The following is a 12,625-nucleotide window of genomic DNA, read 5'->3' as shown; positions in this document are numbered from 1 at the left end:
CAGTGGGAGTCATCTCTAAAGAGATTGATTTGGCGGAAAGAAGGCTATCCTTATCAAAGACATAAATCTCCACCTAACAAGGGTCCTTCCTCTTAACTATATGAAGCAAGTGCTTCTTTGATTGGTGGGGATGTTTTCATATTCCTTGGCATCCTCTCCAAAATTGGCAGGAAACGCACTGGGGAGGCTACTTGCTAATCTGTCTATCATCCTGGAAAAAGGCAGGAAGACCTTTGGGTACTACTAAGGTGGGCTGGGCCAAATAGGCAGGCATCCAAGTGATTGCATACTCGTCACAGTCACATACAGATTGTGCTCCAATAGATCAACGATGCAGTCACCTCCACAAAGGATTTCAGATCATTTTTCAATATGGAATTTCCGAGAAAACACATTTGCTTTGCCTTTGCCAAACCCAGGAGTTAGGATCATATGACCTTTACAGAAGTGAAGCTTCAACGGGGGCACCTGCTATGTTTATATTTGTAAGAACTTCCTGTTGTGGTTTAATTTCTGTGAAATGAGCATCAGGGCCAGAACGCCCAAGGGATCCCATCCACCGGGCCCAACCACAACTCAATGGGGAAAGGTGGCCGTGCGGCCCCCTTCCCGGGCTGATTTCTGTCCCAGGGACCCCATTCCCCAGGGCCCAGTCACAATACAGTGGGGAGAGGGACTGCATGGCCCATCTCCCCAGGCCGATTTCGTCCCCATGGAGCCCATCCCTGGGGCCTGTCTGAAATTTAATGGGGGAGGGGGAACACAAACCTCCCCTCCCTGGGCCAATTTTGGCTCCAGTGACACCATCCCGCGGGGCCCAGACACAATACAGTGGGGGAGGGGGACTGCACTGCCCCCCTCCCCGGGCCGATTTTGGCCCTGGGAACCCCATCGCCCCGGGTCCGGATGATGTCCCTGGGTACCCTGGTCCCACCCAGGATCCCATTGTGCAGAATGGGGACCATGGGGGGGGAGCTTCAAGACCCCTATGGTCCAGCCTACGGCAGCCAGCATTGCTCTTGCACGAAGGGAGCTGCTGGAAATGCAGCTCCCTGCATGCGAAAGCAATAGTTTTATCTCTTTCCCTGCCCACATGTCTGCGGGCAGAGAAAGTGATGAAACCTTCACTTTTAGCAAGCGTGAGCATTTTGACTGCTCCTGCTTACTGGAAGCGGAGTGTTTGCTTTTGCTTGGTAGCAGCTGTCCCAGCTCCTGCCAAGCAACAGCAAACAGCTATGTCCTGGGGGTGGGCTACCCGGGACATAGCAGGAGTTGGCCCTGTGGGACGGCAGTTTCCAGGTTGATTAATGGCTACAGGAGGGGGGGCCGCGTGGCCTCCCTCCTTCTGTTTTCACGGCTGGCCCCGACTAGATGGTTGTCCCCTTGGCTGTAAATAACCCGGGAGGGGGTCTGTGCAGCTCTCCCCTCCCCATGTATTTTAATAGCTGGCCTTAGGGAGGTGGTGGTCCCCAGGGCTCTAAAGAGCCCATGAGGGGGGGGTCCATGCCGCCCCTCCAATATTTTAACAAAATCCCTGGGGAACTGGTGGTCCATGGGGCTCAAAATGGCCCATGGAGGGGGTTCCACGCACCACCCTCCATTTTGAAAACAAAGCTCCGTGGAGGTGGTGGTCCCCAGGGCTCAAAGAGCCTCAGGAGGTGGGCTCTGTGCTCTCCCATTATTTTTTTATTAAAATACCCCAGGACCTGGCCCACCCGGGGGCCCTTTTGAAAAAAAGCGTGGGAGCCCGCACTTTTTATCCCCCCGTATTTGAGGATCCACTGCAATTTTCTGAGAAAATTAAAAAAATAACTGTTTTGCCATGGCAGGTTCCCTCTGATATCCCAGGACCTTGAGTATTCCGACCCTGCCCCCCCCCCCCCCCCTTTTTTTAAATGTTTTTTCAGGGACTCGGCTGAAGCCCCAAGATGACTGCCAACACTTCCTGATTAAAGTGTTGGCAGACAATCAGATCTCAGCATGCAATTATAATGGTTTGACAGAGCCTTAGTGTACCTAGAAATCCAAATTAGTTTTTTCTTTAATATCTCCCAAACTACCGAAGGGATTTACACCAATTTACAAAAAGGTAGCTTTCTGGACCAACAGCTACCTTTCTGCCCAATTTGGTGCAATTCCCATCAGCGGTTCGGCCTGTAGTTATGCCTAAAATTCCTATGGGAATTAACATAGGAAATGCAAATATTTAGACCCCACCCCCCTTTTTCTTGACCTGCTTGATGAATCACCTCAAAACTTTACATGCACAGCAAGAATCCTCGGGGCACCTTTTTTTCAAAACTTTTGAGAATATTTGTCAAACTGCGCTAAAATTATAGGCAAGTAACAAAACCCTTTTCCTATGGAAACATGTTCCTAACTATCACTACCTACTAGCGACCACCAGTAGGTGATATATATGTGTGTGTGTCTGTGTATAAGAAAAGGGAACAGTCAGTAGTTCTGAAGTTTTAGTTCATTAGTACTCTCTGCAACACCACAGACGCTCCAAATCTGCTGTTTTTCTAGCAATGTTTTTAAGCATAAGGTTAGCACAGTGCCATCCACGCTGCGCTAGAAACTGGCAAAGCCTTTTGCCATTTATACAGCAAAGTCTTTGAGCACAAGTTTAGTTAGTGCCATCCACGCCGACCCAAAAAATGATAAAAGACACAATTCCAGCCACAATATTACAGCTTTGGATTGGCAAAATAACCATCCAAGCCACCTGTAATGAATTAAACAAAGCCCCTGACACATATATTTGTCTCTTATTAGAGCTTATCAGAGAGGTATAAGTTTTTCCAGACACAAAGGAGAAACCGTTATAAGTCAAAACAATGCGATTTCAGGCTTAGTGTGCCACGTAAATGAGCTCACTGAACTATAGCTGGTGAATTTCATTAAATGTTTTAAGTTTAACAGCTTTGGTTAAATCAAGATGGCTTCAGTGTTTTTTACACTTTTGTCATAAATAAGATTTTTAGTGTTCTAGCTGTTCATCGGAAAACCATGGGAAGCTGCAGTGAAATCGTGGGGAATCAACTGACAAATCTTCATAAAACTTTCAACAAAAACAATAAATCCATCTCAGCTGCTTCCTGGAAAGGTTTGGGGTAATCTGTCAAACGAGGACCAAGGAAAATGGAGGAACCCAAAATGTTATTTTCCCCATACCTTTACCCAAAGTAAACATAGACAATACTACAGGCAAAACAACTGAATGGAATTAAACCAAATTTGGCAGAAAACCCACAAACTCTACCCAGAAAGTAAGCTTTTTATGATTTGGTGTAAATCTGTTCAGTAGTTTTTGATAAATTGAGGTTCAGATTTTATGTATATATAGTGAAGCAGTAGTATAATGGGTCCGGCAGATCTAAAAGATTAGCTTTCATTGGCAGCCTCAAATCAACAGAGATGTTTGGCAGTCATTTTAAAATTTGGGCACTCAATCGAAGTGTCCTGAAACAAAAATAAAAAAAAACACAAAAGAGTGCTGGGATACACTGACTTCCTAGGCCTGGGGTAAAAAACAGATTCAATGTTGCTATCTTTTCAATGTACAGGACCGTGGTAAAATACAAAACAAAAAAGAGCAGGCTCCCTCCCCTTTCAATAAGAATCTCCCTGGGGTGGGCCTGGGCCCGGGTGGTTGCTGCCTCTTTAAAAAAAAGAAATATGTAGGGAGGGGTGGGTGTGTGCATTGCCTCTCTCCAGCCCATGAATTGGCCCAGGGACCTCATATATCCAGGGCCGACAATGAATAATGCTCCCCTCTTAGTTGGGAGTAGAAAACAACACCCTTTGTCGGCAGGGTGCAAACAGTTAATGTGCTCCCACAGCAGGAGCTGAAATTCCTCCTGCCGGTTGGGAGAACATTTACTGACACCAGCTCACGCTGTACCTAGTTTGGTGCTGGCTGGTGAACAAGAGGGCCATGGGGGCCGTGAGCCTCCCCCAGTTGCTCCAACAATTGGAAAGATGTGAGTTCCCCTGGTGAGTCGGGCCACCCACCACACAAAAATAAAATAAGAATAGGACACAGCAATGCAGGAGTGGGCTCCCTGTGCTGGCATTAAAAATGAAAGATAGGCTATGGGTTACCAGGTGTGGCATAGCGGGAGTGGGCTACCCGTGCTGCCTTTATAACAGATAATAAAATAGCAGCATGTTGGATTTGGCCTTCTCTGCAAGAGTTACCCCCAAACGTTTTGCCTTTATCCCTCTTATTTTGGCTGATTTTGTTTAAGTTGGCCTAAGGACTCTCTGCACTTTACCAATGCTTAAGTGCTTGCACTCACTCCCTAAAACATGGTGAAATGTTTCATTTACTTATAGGTCCCTGGTAAAGGGCATACCATATACCCAGGGCCTGTAAATTAAATTCTACTGGTGGGCCTGCAACATTCATTGTGCCCCCCACTTAAGTAGCCCCTTAAAACATGTACCATGTACACCGTTGCAGCCTAAATGCCATTTTCAGCTGCAAATTGGACTGGGCAAAATAGTTCCCTTGTCAAATCTTAAATTCCCCTTTTATTGCACATAGTCATCCCTAAGGTAGGCTCTAGATAGCCTATAGGAAAGGGTGCATTGTAATTAGGGCTCCGGGCTTTATGGTATTTTATTTTTTAAACAGTTCCATCTGTATTTATCAATATTTATTTTGTGTTTTGCGTATGAATGAAGTTGTAAAACTACACATTTCCATACTTATTTAACTGATAGATGTGCACTTATACTTTGATGTCAGTCGTGTTTTAGCTATTTAAGCTGCCAAATATTACATAACAATACATCCACTGGTAAATACTAGAATAATACCATAAAAGTATGTTCACATATGCCATTTTTTAAAGAAATTTCATCCTGTTTTTTAATTTCCCATGCTGTCCATCTGCTCAGCTGCTGGACTATAATTCATGAAAGTCAGCATGCAGAGTCACTTAAAAAAAGCACAATTTTCAGTATTTATCCACTATTAAAAATAAATGGAGACAGAAAAAACATTGTTTTCTGTCTGTATTTTTCTGTAAAAATCCGTAGAAACGGAAAACAGGGAGCCTCAATTGTAATTAAAAGTTTGGACATGAATACTTTTAAGGTTTACAATCCTGGTAGTGAAAAACTCACAACTTAATTTTTCACTACTGTTAGCCTACCTCTCACGTAGGCTAATACTGGGTCACCTTATTACACTTAATTAGTGCTAACATTTAATTGGGAACAGGTAGGGAATTCATGTTTGAAATCTGAGAAATTGTAATTTAAAATAATCTTTAATTGCAGAGTTGAATTTTGTGTTGCAATGCTGCTTTTAGAAAATTGGAATTTTCCTACTCTAACTATTTGGTTACTCGGTCACATGATTGGGTATAGTTGGCAGTTGCTCTTTGCATATTCCTCCCAGACATCCACATGATAGAGGAGAGATTAGGTGTGTCTGTGTGGGCCATCAGTGGCAGGATGGGAGGGTAAGCTGGGAACACCCCACTTGCAAATAACTAGGCTATGTGCTGCTTTCACACAAAGAACTTCACATGAGTTCATTGTACCTACAGCCAGGCTGGAGCCAGGACAGGCTAGAAACATCTCCCTACTTCAAAGAATAGGACCCTCAGACCCACTCTTCAGTTCACTTTCTGAACCTGTGGAAGGACTCTCAGAGAGCTGCTTTCTGCTGTACTTAAGAAGACGGCTTCACTGTACCTGGAAGGACTGCTCTGCTACCTGAAGCCTGTCGTGAACATATGAGGCCTCTTCTGCTGCTTTAGACCTGTTTCACTGTTTGAATCCAAGGACTATCAGAGTAACTCCAAGTGCTCGTTGGCTGGCCTCCTCATCAGAGCATCGGCATCAGGGACAGATAAGGCTTCGACCATCTTGAACCCACACCTGGACCCAGATTGAGTGTGTCCTGACCGTTCAAGTGGTGCGTCTCTAGTCCAGGACCCTTGGAAATAGTGTTAAAGGGACCCAGATAGCCAAAATCCAAAACTTGGAACTTGGAAAGTTTTTAGCTAAAAAGTGTTGTGGGAACCGAGAGGACCTACCTGCTCGTTGATCTACCCAAGGTGCATTGCCGGTTGGCCTGTTTTCAAAGCAGCTCCAGCTACGTTTTTCTCCGCAGCATCAAATTTTGTTCAGCAGTCCTTTTCAGAAGGGGTATCTAGTCTTGCGGAGCCCTATTCGGCTACAGCTTAGCTTGCAGCTTGGTCCCACTGGAGGATTCTGAATTCCAATTAAAGAGACTAAGGCCTGATTTATATGTTGGCTGGACGGGAACTCTATTGTGGCTAAATGGTTAAATTCAGTGATTTTTTTATTTTAAAAGGGTATTTCTTTTTTCCTATTGGTAGACCTACGTATAACTCCACTTTAACTTGAAATTATCATTTTCACAGTAGCTAGGCAAGTGGTCACATTGCTCAACATGGGGTTTCACAAGCCCACATCCTGAGTGCTAACTTCCATTTGGGACCACCATACCTAGAACACAAAGGAATCAAATTAAATGTTATATTAACAATGACTTAAAACTGTGGCTGCATTTCAGGCAACTTTTCATTCAAGGATGACTTTAGAAAGTCACCACTTGCTTGCCACAAACATCTAGTAGCAGCCTCTGATTTTCTGCAGAAGTTGTCAACTGAGACAGCCTGCTGCCTTACTGCTAAGAGATACAAAATACTCCCCGGATGAGGAACAAAGGGTCTAATAGAGGGAAGAGTTGTGACCTCCTCCTGCCAGGATGGCCCAAGTGTGATGGCCACAGATGGCCCAGCTTCAAAGAGGCTGCAGCTTCTAAGAGGCAAATGTACACCTTGGCTTGCCCTTTGTATAGGTAGACAGGCTGGCATCTGCTCTAGAGGGGGGAAACCTGTTGCAGAACAGGTTTTCAAGGCGTAGTGGCTCATTATACTGAATGTACCTCAGGGGTGAGCCCACAGCTCTACCCGAGAGGAGACGGGTCCTGAAATTTTGGATTCGGGTCAAGAGATGCACTGTGGTATTGTGTAGTACCAACCTCACAGGAAGTAATGTAAAATTGGGTAGGGTTGACCCATGGGTATTGTAGCCCCATTGGCTCGTCAGTTCTTCCCACCAACAAGCTCAAAATTGGCATACAAGTGGCATCCCTAGCTTGCAGCCTCAGAACACTGCTAGCCTCGGAATGAGTAGATGAAGGGTTACAGTTGGTGAACTTGCGGTCCTCAGAAAGTAAGGCTCTACCAGCTGCACCTACTGAGCCAGGACAGGACTTCAGAAAGAGAAGGGCTGCTCATGCTTTTAGAACCGCAGAGAGAGACCCAAGGACTGGACCTGCTCTCCCACTGAAGCTGTGGGCCTGTGAAAGCGAGGCTGCATCAAGAAAAATGGCACCTGCTGTACCTAATGAGCCAAGACTGGACTTCAGAAAGAGAAGGGTTGCTCCTGCATTTGGAATTGTGGAGAGAGACCCCAAGGACTGGACCTGCTCCCACTTTTGTCATGGACCAGTGAGTGGACTCCAAGCTAGTTAGCTAGCCTCCGCCTTAGAAACACAAAAGTTAGAGAAACTCTGCACCTCCCAAGTGCCCAGCTCACCAGTGCACCCTGGACATTCCCTGGATTCTGCTGGTGTAGCCAAGAGATTCTAGCCCTCAAGATGTCCCTTTGTGGTCCTCGTTCCTTGGCTAGTGCTGAAGTAGACTCTGTCTTGTCACAGGACTACAACTCATGAGTCAAAGCCAAAGATAATGGTTTCTGAGAACAGAGTCTGAGGCTCATAGGCTACAGCTACGTGCAGTTTATGCCACTAGGAACACAGCCTTTCACTGAACCCCTGGACTTCACCAATCCACCGATCTCAAACCCTAGGCTGGGACCAACTCGACACCCACATCTCACCATGAGTTCCATTGCAGTTGGCCTGAAACTTTGACTTTGCCCTAGACCCTTGAGCGTGAGGCTCGTAGACTACCACTAAAAGTGAAAAGTAATGATTTACAAACTTTAAAAAACTTTTCCATGCTTTTGGAGTGAAAAGCAGTAATTTATTAAAGCATTGCAAAATTCATAACAGTGGTTCCCTTCATCTGATTTTTGTCATTTTGGTGTCTGATTATAAATAACAATATATTCTATTTCTATAAATTTGAGTAGGGTTTTTCTTGTGCTACATTTCTTGCTTATTGACTGTTTTGGTGCTGACCAACGCTTACACTTGTTTTTCTTTGAGATATACCTGACTGCTCTGTGCCACAGCTATCTAGGACTGATATAAGGTTTGACTTAAAGAAACCTAACTGGACCGGATATGGATTAGTGACATATTACGTGGTGAATTATCATACCCACCCCTATCAGAAATCCACTTTCTTCACAGTTACATTGAAATAAAACCAAAACTGAAAAAAACTCGAAGGTTAAAGTGACATTGTAGTTAGGTGTTAAAGTAACCAAAAAACTAATACCTGAAAACCCCAAAAAATGAAATTCATCAGCTATAGTTTACTGAGCACTGTTGACCTATTAAACAGCATCATTGAGGACACAGCTGAAAACATTTAAGAAACAATATGTCAATTAATATATATATTTAGCTATGTATGTATGTACATTCAGATGTATTCTTAATATATACTTACTTTTGATGGTGAAACTAAAGGTACTCTGAGTGTAAATGCTTCCAATGTAATTGCCACCGTTTAATGGCTCCACATGTAAAGGCATGCAAAGTAGTTACACAACCTTTATTTGGATATGGTTCATTGTGAACAATGGGATGTAATAATCCCTTGAATGGGCAGTGGAGAATAGTCAATGTACATAGGATAGATAGTAACACCAATCCCTCACGGTAAAGGTCAAGTACTTAAATATTATACATATGGGAACAGGTCTAATGCCCCTTTTCTAAGAAAGAATGCAGGCAGTTACTTTCCAAAGTTATAACTGCTGAAATTAACGAAGCCCATTATTAGTTCATGTTGTGTTTTTTGTTTTCTTAGATCTAGCAAAGCAGTGTTCATTAGGTAGAAATTATTTTGTGTTGCTTATATCCCTCAAGAAAGGATTCAACTAGGATGCACATAGGATTAAGGATCCAGGGAAGGATGGGTCCATATCATATATATTTTGGGAGCTGTCTGCTTGTATTAGTTTTAACGTTGACTTCCTAGCCTACAAGACTCTTCATTTGAGCTGCTTATCTGACTTATGTTATAAAATTAAAAGTCTGATGTGAAATATATCTTGCACAGTATTCAGTCACTTTTACTATTACAGTAATATTTATTTGCTTAGGAAGACTATAATTCAAAATATACTACTTTAATCCTTGATCTTGGAATCTCTCAATTTATCCCAAAGTGGGGTGTTTAAAATATAGACAAAAATGGTGCTTGACTGAGCCATAGAAGGAAGTTTGTTGTAGCAAGAAGAGTCACAGAGGCAAGGTAGGGGGAACGGGTAGTGATGTGGGAATGGGCGGAAGTGGAAACCTTTCATGCATAATCCAGCACCCGGTGGTTACAATAGGTGCTGCAGTCGACTGGTGACATTTAACTTACTACCTCTCTGTACCCTTTGTACCATATACTAGGGATTTATAGGAAAGTTAAATATGTCAATCCGGGATAAGCCAATTGCACATACAAGTTTAAAGATCCAGGGTACATGCACTGGGGTCTGGTCAGCAGGACCCAGTGCACTTTGAAGTAACAAAAACAGCAGCATTAGTCCAAAAAGTTGGGGTACGGGCTAATCATGAAAAACATTGCTTTCCTTACTTGTCCCCCTTCCTTCCAGCTGAAGGGTTAGGTACAACTGACTCACTGCCTGGTAGTTCTTATCATCTAAGTGGAAAAACCTGGAAAGTCTATCTGCAATTGCATGGGAACGCCCTGGTCTGTGCTCCACTGTAAAGTCCATCCCCTCTAGGGAAATGCACCCACTCACCAGTTTGGGATTTTCCCCTCTCATCTGAATCAGCCACCTGAGAGCCTGTGGCCAGTTAGAAGTCAGAAGTCCCAAGCAAGTAGAGTCTCAGCCTCTTCAGGGACCAAACCACAGCAAAAGCTTCCCTCTCAATGGCACTCCAACACTTCTGTCCGAGCAGGAGTTGTCTACTAGTGAAGGCAACTGGCTAATCCTGGCCCTCATTATTTACCTGTGCCAGCACTGTCCCAATCCCTTTGACCTAGATACACTGTGCATGGCCTCCCTCTTCAAGGCGGCCCAGGTACACAACATTCCCTTGCCCTATTTGACACTTGCTTGCCCTAATAGTCAGACTTGCCTACTGCAGGGCCTGAAGCGCTTCTTTCAGGTGAGTGAGGTATTCCTCCTAAGTGGAACTAAATACAGCAATATCTTCTAGATGTGCTACATTGAATGCCTCCATCCCAGACAGAGCTCTGTTCCCAACATTTGAAAGGTGGCAGGGGCATTTTTCAGACCAGTGGGAATCACCCTAAACTGAAAGTGGGCCTATGAGAGGAGAATGATCAAAGGTACTCAGGTATTTGGCAGCCACCAGTTTCTCTATGAGCTCATCAGCTCTCTTGGAATGGGGTGAGCAGCATCTGTCTTGCTCACTGCATTGAATCCCCAGCAATTCACCCACAGTCTTAACTCTGGGTTCTCACCATTTGGAATGGGTTTGGGTACCAGCACCGCTGGGCTGGACCATGGACTACAGGATGGCTCAATCACCCCCAAATTCAGCACCTTTGCAACCCTAGATTTAATGCTGGCCTTCACCTTGTGAAACAACCTTTAGAATTGACTTTTGACAGGTAAAATGTCCCGGTGTATATATCATGAACACACTACTGGGTCTGACCGGCTGATGCGGAGAACAATTCAGAAAACTTTCCAAACAGGTTGTGACAGTTTCTGTGCTGTTGTTCTGTTAGTGTGGAGAAGAACACTAAACTTTCTACTGAACCATCCTTGACATTTTGTGGCAGGAGGTCGGGTAGAGGCTCACTTTCCTCTTCCTCCCCTCCATCTGTCACCATGGCCATTGTCATGTCAGCCCTATCATTGTGGGGTTTCAATCTGTTCACATGGATCACCGTGGGGGTAATCTGGGGGCACCTAGGTCTTTCAGATAAGTGAACTCCCTTTTTTCTGTGAAATTGTAGGTCCCCGCCCACTTGTCCTGAAAGGCCTGGGGGTAAGGGGGACACTCATCACCTGACCTGACAGGTACACCACCAAGTGAGCCTTCTGGTCATATCAGTGCTTCACAAGTTCCTGTCTGGCCTCCAAATTCTTGTTTGTCATCTTCATGTACTCTGCAATCCATGGTCATAGGTCCAGCACATAATTCACAATGCCCTGTTTTGGTTCTCTGGGCGGTGTCTCCCAGCCCTCTCTCACCAGACTCAAGGGACCTCTCACCAAGTGACAAAACAACCCTTTTGTGGAACCTCTCTGTTGGGAAACAGTAGGCATGGGAGTACGAATGCCCACCTTATCCTGAGTTCATCATGCAAACCCATGATCATATCTTTCATGATTTTGTTTAACGTACCAGTCACATCTTTTGGTGTGATGTTATAAGGAGTGGTAAACTTGTAGCTTTTCCCTCATTCATCTCACATAGCCTTCAGGTATGCAAACACGAAATGTGTATCTCTATCAGATACTACCTCCTGTGGAAACTCCTATCTGGTGAAGACACAAAATAAGTCTCAGGTCACTGTGGACACAGTCACTGTCCTTAAGAGCATTGCCCTGGGATATTTTGTAGCATGGTCTGCCACCAGTAGGATGAACCTATTGCAGGAAGTCGTTGAAAGGTCTAGTGCACCAACAATGTCAATTCCCACCCTAGCAAAAGTTGTCCCAACCACATGCAGTAGAAATAAGGGGGCCTTTGGCTTTTCCCTGGCCTTGCCACTGACTTGACAGGTGAGATAGGAGTAACAATGCTCCTTCACTTTTTCTGATATCTTGGTCCAGAACAAATGGTTGACCAATGTATTCCAGGTCTTTGTCTGCCCCAGATGCCCAGCGAAGGGAATTTCATGGGCCAAATGGCAAATGAATGCCATTAGTCACCTATCTGGTCCAAGTTTGGGGTCCCGTGCCTCACTGTATAAAACACCTTCCCCTCAATATCCTGTTTTTTGGTCCTCAGTCTGCTGCAGAAGGTCCTCAAGAGTAGGAATGGTTCTCCGTCCTTGGAAGAACTTCTTCCTGGAGGGTCCTCCTGACCCCTTACAGCTCTGCAAGCTCTGTGGTGATTCATGCTCCAGGTTCTTCCATTGAAGGCCAGACTCCTTCATACCATTGTACTGTCTCAAGCTGGTTTCCTAGACCTCCTGCCTTTCCTCTTGTTTGCAGGGGTCTGGGCCAATATTCCAGGCTCCAGGCTTCCTTGACTAATCGGATGTGCTGATTGGGCCCTGGTGGCTACATACACCCACTCAAAGAGACCTAGCATTTCTGCATGACCTAGCAGAGGTTTCTAAATACCTTCCTAGTAGACAGTCCACTGGGATGGCAGAATACCCAGCTACCTTCTTCGACCCAGTAACACATACCCACTCAAAGTTTATCATAGCCATGGGCTGTAACTTTAACTCATTTTCAGAGTTGGCAAACTTGTGTAGGAAATCCGGATGGT

The sequence above is a fragment of the Triturus cristatus genome, chromosome 2_2, assembly GCF_964204655.1.
Source record: "Triturus cristatus chromosome 2_2, aTriCri1.1, whole genome shotgun sequence".
Taxonomy (NCBI): Eukaryota; Metazoa; Chordata; class Amphibia; order Caudata; family Salamandridae; genus Triturus; species Triturus cristatus.
Note: the sequence above shows the minus strand (reverse complement) of the source record.